This window comes from Protopterus annectens, chromosome 11.part0 (genome assembly GCF_019279795.1).
Source record: "Protopterus annectens isolate FY-2018-M chromosome 11.part0, PAN1.0, whole genome shotgun sequence".
In the NCBI taxonomy this organism is placed as follows: Eukaryota; Metazoa; Chordata; order Ceratodontiformes; family Protopteridae; genus Protopterus; species Protopterus annectens.
Window position 1 is genome coordinate 137285266 of NC_056745.1, and position 13058 is coordinate 137298323.

General features: G+C 40.9%; 1 protein-coding gene across 5 annotated transcripts in view; it reads left to right on the plus strand.

The window, feature by feature from the left end:
* The window catches only part of LOC122815212 (voltage-dependent L-type calcium channel subunit alpha-1C-like), a 2602552-nt gene that overhangs the window by 1120542 nt on the left and 1468952 nt on the right, over positions 1 to 13058 (plus strand). The gene's annotated exons all lie outside the window — the stretch shown is intronic.

Here is a 13058-nt window from a genome sequence, read left to right on the forward strand (position 1 = left end):
GGAATATGTTGGCATACTAATACTGGCTTTAAAATGAGGTATTATTTAGCATGTTGACAAGTTCCCTAGCAATGTTATTTACCAAAATATAAAAAAAGTCATAACTTTGATAACCTAAGTCCTAAAAAAGCTGATATCTGTACATCTATACAGCCCACGGGAACAGTTCTTTTACCATGTTGTAATGACTAACACTGTCTTCACAATGAGGTATTATTTAGCACAATGACATGCTCCCTAGTAAAGTTATTTACCAAAACATGAAAAATAAATTATAATTTCCATAACCTAAGTCCTAAACAAAATCCGATATTTATACATGTGTACAGCATACAGGCACGGTTATTTTACCATGTTGAAAGGACTAACAGTTTCTTCAAATGAGGTATTACTTAGCATGTTGACATGTTCCTTAGCAAAGGTACAATTACAATTCTTTTACTATGTTCTAAGTAGTGCAAAAGGTTTTCATGAAATGTAATAGACTTTCACTTACCATAATGCTCCTACTTGGTCATGGTAGTTTTCCATCTTTTGTCACTAGGTGCTTGTTGCCAGTATGTCATGCATTGCTGCCATAATGCCATTGTGCAGATCAGCCAAGAACAGGTCAATGCCATCTTCATTTAGGTGAACTCAGGCATTCCTGAAAAGGTGATCATCTTCAGCAGTAATGCTGATTGTTGATCCACCAACCCCTAGCATCAATCCACACATGAACCCATTCTGTAACCATCTGATTTTGTGCACTGCCTATTGGTTGTTGGCATGTCTCCAGTTCTGGGGAGGAATTATGTCAGACCACACAAAATGACAACGTGAGTACATGATAATATGTTCAGTTGCAGTAGCTGCCAAAATATGATCCATGTAACCACAATGGGTACATTACTGTGTATCAAACAAATTGAAAAAATTACAGAAAGAAACTAATGATGGTGGTGGTGGTGGTGGGGGGCTTGAAATGACTCCTCATATACTCCAAGTAGACAAAAAAACAAATCTGGCTTGTACATTCATCAATGTGATAACGACTTCCAATTATGTGAATAACAGTGACAGCTGCTGATAGTTTTACATGAAAAGTGAGAATGACTCAGTGTTACATTGTAACTGCATTTATTGTTAATGTGATAATGACCTGCATATAATTATTGCAAAGTTCTGCATGCTCAGACACAGATGATAATTGCCGCACATAACCTGTTGAGTAGATATTCATTATATTATCTGGTGCAGGTATTATGTAACACAGACTCATTATTATATTACTGAACCCATCCTCCCACCTAAAGTCCATGCATGACCGACAAAGCCAGGACTATTGCCCAAAATATATGGTAGCTCCATGCTGGTAGTAGTCTGTAAGTAATAACCTTTATCTCACTGAGGCAGCTACTGAGTAAAATCAGAAAGAGAAATAAAGTTGCAAATGTGTAACTCATCTGGTTGATCCGTATAAGAATTACTCAAAAAAGTAGTAATTCATTTATTTCACTGAACTATCCCTCTGGTTACAATAGGAGACAGAAGTAAAAAAGGCAGAAATATTGTCCAAAATATCTGGTTGATGCCAAAAATCAGCATTCCAACATTTCTAGAGTTATTTATCAGTAATGTTCCTGAAGAGACAGTATGTGCATATTGTTAACAGATAAGAAATGACTAAACTACAGCAAGGGCAGAATTCATTCATAGAAGTAGACAAAGACTTGGCCAATAAAGGAGAGACTAGCACATGTTTATCACAAGTTAAGATATTCATTCCAGTCACATTTCATTTGTTCCCAGTTCATTCAAGTACACACTTGAAAGCTGGATACATAAAAAAAAAACTTTATAATAACCATCTATGAAACCTGAGGTAAAGATAACCTACACTTCTTACACCATATTTGTACTACAAAATTCTAACAAATAGATCAGCTCAGAGAACAGATTGTGGCTATGATGCTATGAATTTCACTAAGCCAGTGAATGATTATAACACAGACAGCTCCCAGGACAATAAAATGGCCAAATGGATTTTCCAGTAATGCAAAAGCTTTTCTGTGACACAGTAATGAATTATTTTCCCCAGTAAACCCATCAGTATTTTGTGTCGTGTATGCAAAAGCACCAAAATCACACAATAAACCATTTTCCAAGCGGGCACTTCAGCAGTCTGACCATGTATGCACAAACACTTCCCTGATACACAAATGAATTAATTCCCCAAGCAGCATCTTCATTAGTATGTGCAGGTACACACATACCACAAAATGACATATTCACCCAAGCGACCCCTTCAGGAAAATGTTGAGATATGCACAATCACCAAACTGAAACATTTCACCAAACGACCACTCCATAGCATTTCATAGTATGTGCAGTCACCTAAAGGAGGCATTCACCCGAGTGACCCCTTCAATAAAATGTTGATGTATGCGCAAGCACCAGAATGAAATATTTCCCCAAACAACCCTTCAGTAACAGTTCCTGGTTTGTGCATGCACCAAAATGAAACATTCACCCAAGCAACCCCCTTCCGTAAAATGTTAATGCTTACACAAGCACCAGAATGAGATATTTCCACAATATTTCCACAAACAGCCTTTCAGTAACATTTCACAGTATGCACAAAATGGGCCATCTGACACCCATAAGTCTTGCTAGTCTCATATGCAAAGCCATGGAAAGAATCATGGAAATCAATAATGACACAGGAAATCAAACCCAGTGGTCATTAGTGTAGTGCACACCTATGAACTTATAACTTTTTGAATGTCTAAATAATGCACTATACTTTTCATTCCAGAAGTGATCAGAGGCCCTTTATCTTGACTGTGTACAATTTTCCTTATTTAAAAACAGGTTTAAGTGAAGCAAGAAGCAAGTAAACAACATTCATTGTTGCACAAGTATGACTTCCATTACTTCCAAAGGTACAACTTGTAGTGAGATGCATAAAGTATTAACTGACATATACTTATAAAATACAGACTCTCAGACATACACCACCTGGTTATTAAATGTCAAACAAACAAATAATCACATGGGACCACCCATTACCAACAGTTACAAAATACATTTGAGAAAAACAGATTTAGTATTTCATGAAAAAAGGACAAAAGTACCAAGGATCACTGAAATTGCTACACCCAGTTAATACAGCATCTTACATATAGAGACAGAGTTGTAAAATAGCAGAATTTGCAGGCAGAAACAAGAGCAATGTGGAAGAGAAATACCCAGACAGTTCCAGTAGCAATAGGAGCAACAGATATAATTAAAGGAATTTACAGTCGCACTTAGACATTCTTTCTATCATGTAACACCATGTGAATTACAGGACGATGCAATTCTTGACACACTGCAGGTACTGAGAAGAGCACTCTGCTAACACAGACTGAAACATTACTAATTTTATGAACTCTAATCATAACCCGACTTAGGAATGGGATGCATTCCCATCACAACATTACAGGGAAGTCACCAGATACCGTCTTCAGGCTTTTCTTGCCTCAAACACCACAGCATGAGTAAACAGAGGGGTGATCCACCCTTTACAAAAATGTTCACTTCAGAAGCATCCAATCTCTACCTCCAGGTTGCTGAGCAAGATCAAGGAGAGAGGAGGGGAGCTTGTATGAAGATTAGAGGGAGGATGGTAGAGAAAGATGGAAAAATAGGACCCAATTCAACTCAAGGATGTTCAAGAAACAGAGAGAGTAAATATTCTGCAATACCCTAAGAATCCAAAGAATGGGAGAGAAAAGAAAAGTGTTAATACACAGAATTTTCCAAATTAGGAAGAAGGCACCTACTTTCCAACTTGGTGTTTTACAATACAATGTTCTCAGATGTATTGATTTCAGGGAATAAAAAAGGTCTACTTTTGTCACACCCCCATGCAGTCATATCCAGGAAGATTTTCCAGTGTAATACTCATACATGTGGGTTTATCTGCGATCTGCTCAGCTTGTCTGCAGTGTTTTCTTGAGGGGGAGGGAAGCCACCCTGAGGGTAAGGCATGGGTCTTGGAACATCTCCCATACCTGCAGAGAAATAAGGAATGGGCTCCTCCTTGCTTGCTGATGTGCCATATAATTGGGGGGGGGGGGGTGTCTGCACAGATTTGGAGATTTACATGCCTTCTTCCTCAAGCCATGTTTAGAAGCGTATTCTACCTATAAATGTAAACAGGGTTCCTGAACTGAGACGAACTGAGACAAAGAGAATCCCTTGCTGGAATCTTTTACATGTCAGGGATTAACCAAGACATAAAAGATTTTCCGAATCCATCAGAGGAAACAAAATGCATTCACTATTCCTGGTCAGTGAATAAGAAATAACTGCAGAAAGCCTGAAAAAAACACAGAAATTAACAAAATTTGACCATGTCCAGATCACTTCCAGTTGCTGTCATGACTACTCCACTGCTCTTTAAACATTGGGGGGGGGGGGCTTCCAAGATGGAAACCAACTATGTCTTGGGGTAGCAGGCACAATATGTGGTCGCTGTCAATATTTCTTTTATCAATCTCCACGTTACCTTTGTAAAATACAGAGTAAGAACCACTTACAGTAGGATACAGTTGTTAAACCTTCCTCTGCTAATCTTTACTTGTAAAGCATTGGCACTTTTCTTACTCTGAGTTGTATAACAAAAAAAAGGGCGGGACTTAAACCAACAGCTTCATACAACCAGCCATGTCCAGGAAAGTTAATACTTCCTGATAAGGGTCTTACATAATGGAGAAAGGGAAAACCTGTTTCCAAAGTAGCTGTTTGAGCAAGGCAAAATAATAGGAAAAAGAAAGGACATTGTTCTTGCTGCTCCCTATTTGTTATTTGAGATAGACGGAGTTTCTTTATGTACCACTCACTCACCGAGCTGTAATCGCAAAGTATGTCAGGAACATTAGCACTTAACATACTGTGGTAGTTTATGCAGCAGAAAACTGCTACACCTGTACACAGTAAAACAAGTTACCATCCAAGACAACTAGCCATACCTCTACATGCCTCTTGACTGTCCACGGGTTTGCCTCATAGTTATGGTTGGTTCCCCATAAAATGTGTGTTTTTTCTGTCAAATTACTGAGGATTGAAGTTACTAAATAGACCAGCCTCAGTCATACATTACAAATCACGTAAACCACAATATGCCCCATGAGTACATACGATTGGCTTAGGCGGCAGACACATGTGCTGTACAGGTAACGGAAATTCTGCAAACCAATAATACAAATGTCTAGACAAGCACTAAACCTTAGAATAAGCCTTTTGGTGTGTACGTCCAAGTAGAGTGAAATAAATAACAGTCCTTTACCGGGTGTTAGACAGACAGCAGCTCATTTACTTCTCGGACACTGAAGTACATGCAAGGAACCAGCATGGAAGCAAGTTCTCCCTTCAACAAAAGTCCTTCCTCAAAAATATTCCACTTCCTACTACTTCTACATAACAAATATTAAAGCTATAAGTGCTAATTATACAGTTGTTAGGATTTGGATTTTTTTTTTTTTTGTGGCTGATGGAAAAGCAGAAACTACAAGGAAATCCTATAATATTTAGGCATTATAGGTGCAAATTCAATTCTTAACTTATTCTGGATCTAAGAGGAAAATCTCATTCACAGTGCAGCTGAATGGTACTTGATTTTCAGTTTCTCACTGATGCTCAGATGCAGGATGACTTATCGCTGGTCTTCTGAATGGTGCACAGAAAATATTCTGCTACAATAGATAGAAGGGATCCAGTAGCAATATAGCAGATCTCAGAAAAAGAAAGGGTATTGGTACTGGAGAGCCCTCTATTTATTGTGGCAGAACAAAGAAAAGTTAGGTCTGGGGTGTAATTGTTCGGCAAGTGGCAGCTTGGATTGCAAGAATCCGATTGGCTGCCACCACTTGCTTCATACTGAATTGGCTTGTTGTGATCACATACAGATACACAGTGCATGGCAAGTCGATTTTCTCGTAAATCTTAAATATGAACCTTATGTTCCTCCACACTGAAAACTAAGTTGAGAAGGTACCTGACAAAGTCCAGGTACATTTTCAACTTAATTTTTAACAGTGGAGATAAAAATTGACTGGAAAGTTACCGGCGCTTGTGGAAGGCACTCAGGTGGAACAGCATACCATTTCTAATGTTTCAGAGATCGCTCAGAGGTAAGCACTAAGGCGCTTTGAGAAGGTACTCTGGGTTAATGAGTTAAAAATTTATACATCTGATGTTGTCAATCTTCATTCATTCTTGACTGTTGAGTCTTGGTTTCCAACCGTCAGAACCGACTCAGACACTATAACAAGCTCGCGCCAGCCAGAAACTCTCAAGCAAGGCTACCCACAATGCCTCTCTTCCCTTCCCCCCAAATCTTATTTGTTGTGTAGAATTTAGGATGCGTCAGTGGTGCTCTCAGCTAAGTGCTAACTTTTTTTTATAGGTTCATAGGTAGGTAATAGGCTGGCAGCCTTGGGGCCTATATAAGCCTAGCCAAAAAAGTTCCCTGGCTCCAGCCACCCAAGAAAGTTATTTTCCTGCGCCCCTGTCTAGCAGAGCCACAGAAGTGATCCCCGGGGTGAATTTCTTATTTCCCATCCAATTGTCTTAAGGAGGGCTAATGAGGATCTTTGCTTGACATGAATGGGTAGTCTGTTCCAGAGCATGGGAAGCCTCTGGGACAGGAATCTATCCCTCCAGCATGTTCTGTTTAATGTGGTGGCAAGGTTTAGGTCCCTGGAGCATGTGGCTCGGAGGGATTGGGGTTTCTTTAAGTGTAGCATGTCCAACAGATCTGGGTTTGACATGGCTTTGTATGTTAGGCAGAGATCGCCTCTGAGTAGGCGATAAGCGACGGAGTAGAGCTGGAGTTTTTTGAGACGGTCTGCATATGGCAGCTGTTTGATGCCAGTAATCCTCTTAGTGAGGTATTTCTGTGGCCTTTCTAGTTGTTGTAGCTGTCTTGCGAGGTACATGCCAAATGGGGTGTTGTACTCTATAATGGGATTGATGAGGGATGAGTAGAGAGGAACAATGACCTTTTTTATTCTGGAGGTGAACCCCTTTGTGATGAGGTGTGCCACGTAGAAGGATTTCCTGACTACTGTGGCAATGTGATTATCAAAGGAGAGACTACTGTCCACCTGTGTCCCAAGGTCTCACACTTTTGATGTTTAGTAGGCGACTGCCTATGTGGTAGTTCATGGGTACAGTTTTTCCCAAAGGAGATGACAGTGCACTTCTTGGCATTGAGCTTGAGGTCATGACTTTGACACCAAGCATCAGTCTCAGTGAGGCCCCTTTGTAGAATGTCCACATCATTAGGCAGTTCTATTTTGGCACCTAGTTTGCAGTTGTCTGCTAATTTCATTAGCCAAAGACCTGCTGTATTAGCCCAGACTTCTGAGAAGTAGATGCCAAACAGGAGAAGACACAGGATTGAGCCCTGTGGTACTCCACTTGTCACTGGTCTGAAATTGGACTTGGAGTTGGCTACTTTCATTGTGTGGGTTCTGTCAATGAGCCAGTTTGCCACCCATCTTGTGACATAGCGATTTATGCCCCGTCTAGTGAATTTATCTATAATTCCAGAGTGGGGGATGGTGTTGAAAGTCTTGGCGAGGTCAAGATAAGCTGTGTGCACCACCTTACCCTCGTCCACAGCTCCGTTGACTGCTTCAAAGAAGTCATTCAGGTTTAGGAGACATGACCTACCTTTTACAAACCTAAAATGAGTGAGGTCCAGAGTTTGGAGGTTACTTATGTCCTTGTTTATAAGCTCCAAGATGATATGTTACATGGCCTTGCAGACCAGGCTTGTCAGGCTAATGGGATGGTAGTTCCCGGGGTCCGTGGTGGCACCCCCTTTGTGGAGTGGGATAACCGTTACTGTACGCCATTCAGTAGGCACAAAGCCTGAAGTGAAGCTATGATTGAACATGGTACTTAGGTGAGGTGCCAGTTTGTTTTGTAGTTTGTGCAGAACGCAGCCTGGGATATTGTCAGGTCCCATGGATGCTGTGTTCTTGGCTTGGTGCAGTCTTTACTTGTGCAGCCATGATTACAGGGGCTTTGCATTCTTCCGGTATAGTGATGGACCCTTTGGGGGGTGAGGGGGGGGTGAAGTTTGCACTGAACCTATCTACCAGGATGTTGGCAATATCAGTTGGTTCTGTACATCTAGTGCCATTGTGCTGTAGCTCAGAGCAGATCTGAGTGTCGCCATTGAGATTCTTGGCATAGCTGTAGAATGCTTTGTGGTTGTCTTTAGAATCAGTGGCGATTTTATTTTCATAACTAGCTTTGGAGGATTTTATGAGGGATCTCAGCTTCTTACTAAGGTTAACCGGGGAGTTCCTGCAATCAGGGGATTTTACTCTTTTTTGCAACAGCTTCTTCCTTTTGTTGTAGAATTTCTTTTATGCAGGGGAGCACCAGACTGGCTTTCTTTTTTTTTTTTGGAGGATAGCGTCTTGGTTCTGTTGGGGATGGCATGATCCATGCATTCGTGTCTGTGCTTATACAGTGCATTTGTATAGGATTCAGCAGTCATACCTCTATTTTCCATCTGTATGGGTATCATTAAGCTTGCCACTTCTGTCTTAAGAAGCATGAAGTTGGCTTTGGAGAATTTTTTTACAGTGGTTTCCTTAATGGGGAGTGGGGCAGGATCTTGATGTCTGACCAGCGAGGAGTTGACCTCTGGCATGCAACATTGGTTGCCCATATTGGTAATGACCAGGTTCAGGATATTGCTGCCCTTGGTGGGGGTATGGACAAGCTGATCTAGGGCATTGGAATTTATGTATTCCAGAAAGCTTTGAGCAAATGAATTAGTACATGAGTATTTTTCCCAGTTGATGGTGAGGTAGTTAAAATCGTCCATTATTAAGGTATTGGGCTGTACCTTAGTATTAACCAGTATATCAAGAAATGTGGAGTGGGCATCCTGGGACATGGTGTGGGATCTGTAACAAGCTACAACCTGGATTGCAGTCTTGCCCAGTGTTAGTTGCACTTGGATAATTTTGGATGCATTATGTTGAGCAACTAGCCCAGAGGTGTGGATATCTTTAATGAATATGGACATGCCTTCTCCTTAAGTGTTTCAGTACAGGTTAGATGGCTGAGCGGTGTGGTATGAGTTATAGCCTGGTAATGCAGGGGTGCTCTCTGGAGCCTTGAACCGGGTCTCTGTCACTGCACAGATGTCGATTTTCTCCATTTTAAGGAGTGCCTCGAGTGAGTGCATTTTGAGGTTTAGACTTCTAGCATTGAGTAGCATTACCCTCAAATTTTGCTTGTTTATACCTGCTACAGTGGTGAGTTTGTCATTTGAACTTTGCCTAAAAAAGGCACTATAGGTGTGGCAAGAGCCTTAGCCAGTATCTGGAATCCCAGGGGCAACAGGTGCAGGCCATCTCTGGCAAAGCATTGTGGTCTGGCGATCATGTCGTCCCAGGCAGACAAACACTGGATTTCCTTAGAATGACACCAGAAGCTTAGCCAATTGTTGAAGTCAATCATTTTGTCCTTGTATTGTGGTATAATTCTGGGCGATGGCAGGATGCTGCTCAGGGCAAGGGTCATACCTGCCTGGGCTACATGGTCCGAGAGCTCCTCCATTTCTCTTTTCATGTAGTCCAGGGAGGTAAGTCTCAGGTTATTTACACCAACATGGACAATGACAGAGTCATATTTGTACTTGTTGTGGAGTGACCTGAGTACTTGTGTTATGTGGTGGATCCTGGAACCCAACAGGCAGCTGACAGTAACTTTCTCCTTGTTTAGCCTGGTGAGTGGGATATCAGTGTGCCTGACTAAAGAGTCACCTATGACTAGTGTGTTGGGTACGTTGTTTTGCCTTATGGGCTGAGGTTGAGTGACACACTGATTTTGTGGGCTGTTTGTTATTTGGGTAGTGCTGGGTGGTGGTTGTTGCTTGCATTTCAGCTTTGGAGGTCTCTCTTGTTTGGGTAGATTTTTATTGAGAGCCTCCACTAATGTAGGTATGTGTTTTGTGTTACTATGTGTGGGTTTAGGTGGTGTAGGTTTTGATGGACTATGTGTTGCATGTGGTGTGGTGCAGGTGTTTACCTTCTCCTCTTGACTGTCTAGTACAGTCTTGGCTGGACAGAGCTTGGCTTCCAGTTTGGCTATATAAGTGCATCTCTCACAGGTTGTAGTGTTGGGTGGTGGGAGGAGAGGGTTGTCAGTGTACATGTGGCAATTGCTACATTGCCCCAAGATGCCCAGATTCATCAGGTGGACAGGGGAAAATTCTGGGAGCTGACCCTTAGACATGCCTGGATAGGTGCTTATTAATTTAAGTACTAAAAGCTGTTTTCCTCCTAACAAGTGAGGAAAGTTGAGTGCTGCAGTAATTTGTAGATTATTTACTGCTTGCAATGAGTTTTGAACAAGTGCTGAGCACAAGGAAACAGTTTTGAGTGCTAAAACTAGAAAATTGGCTAGTCCTAAGGGAAAATTTTAAGAGCAGACTTTTTGGCTCCGAAAATAGTTTAACCATAGTTAAACGGTGCTGCTCGATGCACATAACCACGCAAACACAGGTTTTTAAACAGAAAAATGTAAGGGATAGAAATAGCCCAAAATGGTCACTTGAGTGCCTAGCCCTCAACAGTTGAAAACCACTTAAAAACAATCAAAGTGCAAACAGTATCAGAATTAAAAAACAGTTCAAATAAGTTGCAAAGTTAATAAAAAATGCTCGGAATAGTGCGGCTAGCGAAAACAAGCAATAAAAAGCAAAACACAGGTCCTTAATCCACTCAAAATCTCCCTTTTCTCTCTCTCTCTCTGCTGCTGTAGAATTCTGAAGGACACCTAGGCAGGTTCTTGCTGAGGTAATGGGTTGGCCAATAAAACTACAGATTCTGAGCTGAAACCACTCCTCCAGCGACAGATAGGCTGCTCAAAGCTCACCACTCTCACTGATGAACAGAGATGCTTCCTTCTATCTTAATAAGGTCTGGGCAACATAGAAACTATAAAACAGCCCAGACTTCAGCAAAATCTGAAAACTGGACTCTACTGGTTATAGAAAGGTGGGAAACGAGTAGAGAGGAATTTTTTTGTTTTTGTTTTGTTTTTCAAAAATTAAAACAGATACAGTAAAACAAACCCTTTTAAATCAGAAAATGGCTATCACACTTGAGTGTATAGCCCTCAACAGTTGAAAAACAGTTAAAAATGATCAGTTAACATGCAAACAGTATCAGAATAAAAAAAAAACAGTTCAAATAAGTTACAAAGTTAATAGGAAATGCTCGGAATAGTGTGGCTAGCGAAAATAAACAATAAAAAGCAAAACAGAGGTACTTAATCCACTCAGAGTCTCCCTTTTCTCTCTCTGCTACTGTAGAACTCTGCAGGACACCCAGGCAGGATCTTGCTGCAGTGAATATATATATATATATATATATATATATATATATATATATATATACATATATATACATATATATATATATATATATATATATATATATGGGTCTACTTCATTTCACCTAACTTCCAATTCACTGACTCCCATTTGACTGAGACCAAATGACTGAAATTTCATTTGACTGACACTTCATTTCACTGACAGTTCATTTGACTGACAAGTATTATTAGCAAGAAAATGGAATATGCCCCCTTCCCCACTGTAGTGCGACCCTGGAGTTAGAATATATAGTGGGGGGGGCGTGCGAAGTCCCCCACTTACTTTTCTTTTACTAAGCAATATTATATCAAAACTTAACAATATCATATGAAATGAAGTGGGGGGCTGTGCCCCACCCCCCCAACTATATATTCTAACTCCAGGGTCGCACTACAGTGGGGAAGGGGGCATATTCCATTTTCTTGCTAATAATACTTGTCAGTCAAATGAACTGTCAGTGAAATGAAGTGTCAGTTAAATGAAATTTCAGTGAAATGGGGTCAGTGAAATGAAAGTCAGTGAATTGTAAGTTAGGTGAAATGAAGTAGACCCATATATATATATATATATATATATATATATATATATATATATATAAAACATATATAAAATTTCTCCCTTTAGCTTGATACTTGATTTACCATTGTTGGTATAGGCCCCTCCCTTCCCATTTACTATCTGGTAGATCATTTAAATACCATCGTTGGTATCCCCCCCCCCTTTTCGTGGGTATTGGTACAACCAAAAAAAAAAATTATTTCTCTGTTCTTCCATTACTTCTTGTATGTGTAAGTTAGTGTGCATGCCTTCCAGAGTATTTTTTGAAAGATGACAGCGAAGGATAATGGAACTACTAGTTTCAAGCAGTGCGAGGAATGTGCCAGAAAGATGCTCAGATCAGATGGGCATCTTTCTTGTGTGTATTATTTGGGGGGGGGGCACATTTAGAAATTCAACCACCATGTGAACTCTGCTAGGGTTTCAGCACTCGAACCTTTGCAGAGAGGCGCAACAAACATATCCTGAAGGGGCTATTAAAATGCCCTTTTAGCGAGGCTTTGTCTGAGGCAGAGACACCTTAGTCTCCCAAAAAAGAGTCAAAGAAAAGGAGTCACTCTGTTACGGCATCTCCTAAAACTCCTGAGTCAAAATCTACTAAGAGCCAGGTCCCGATGCATCCCTCGGAACCAATGCCTAAGATACCAAAATCAACACCCACTACTGTTCCAACACTGAAGCCTGTAAGTTCCACCATGGTGCCAATGACCATTGAACCAACCCTTTCATCAGTACCAGTGACCCTCTCGACACCAACAATAGTTTCTCCCATACTGGTTACTTCTTTCCCAGCAAAACAAATTATTGGTCAGCCGACCACGGTGCCGAAGGTTGAGTATACCCATGACTAGGTACTCCCCATCTATAGACCCCCTTCTTGGGTCAGCAATTAAGCCCATTCATTGAAAGACCAGAATCACACTCAGGGATGTCTGTCCATTCCACCAGGAGCCTTTCAGAGTTTGATGTAGTTAGATTAGTGGGCCAGCTGTTGGTGGCCAGAGGTCTTCCTGCCCCATCTGGGACCTCTCTCCCATATGGAGCTGAGGTTTACTCTCCAAGG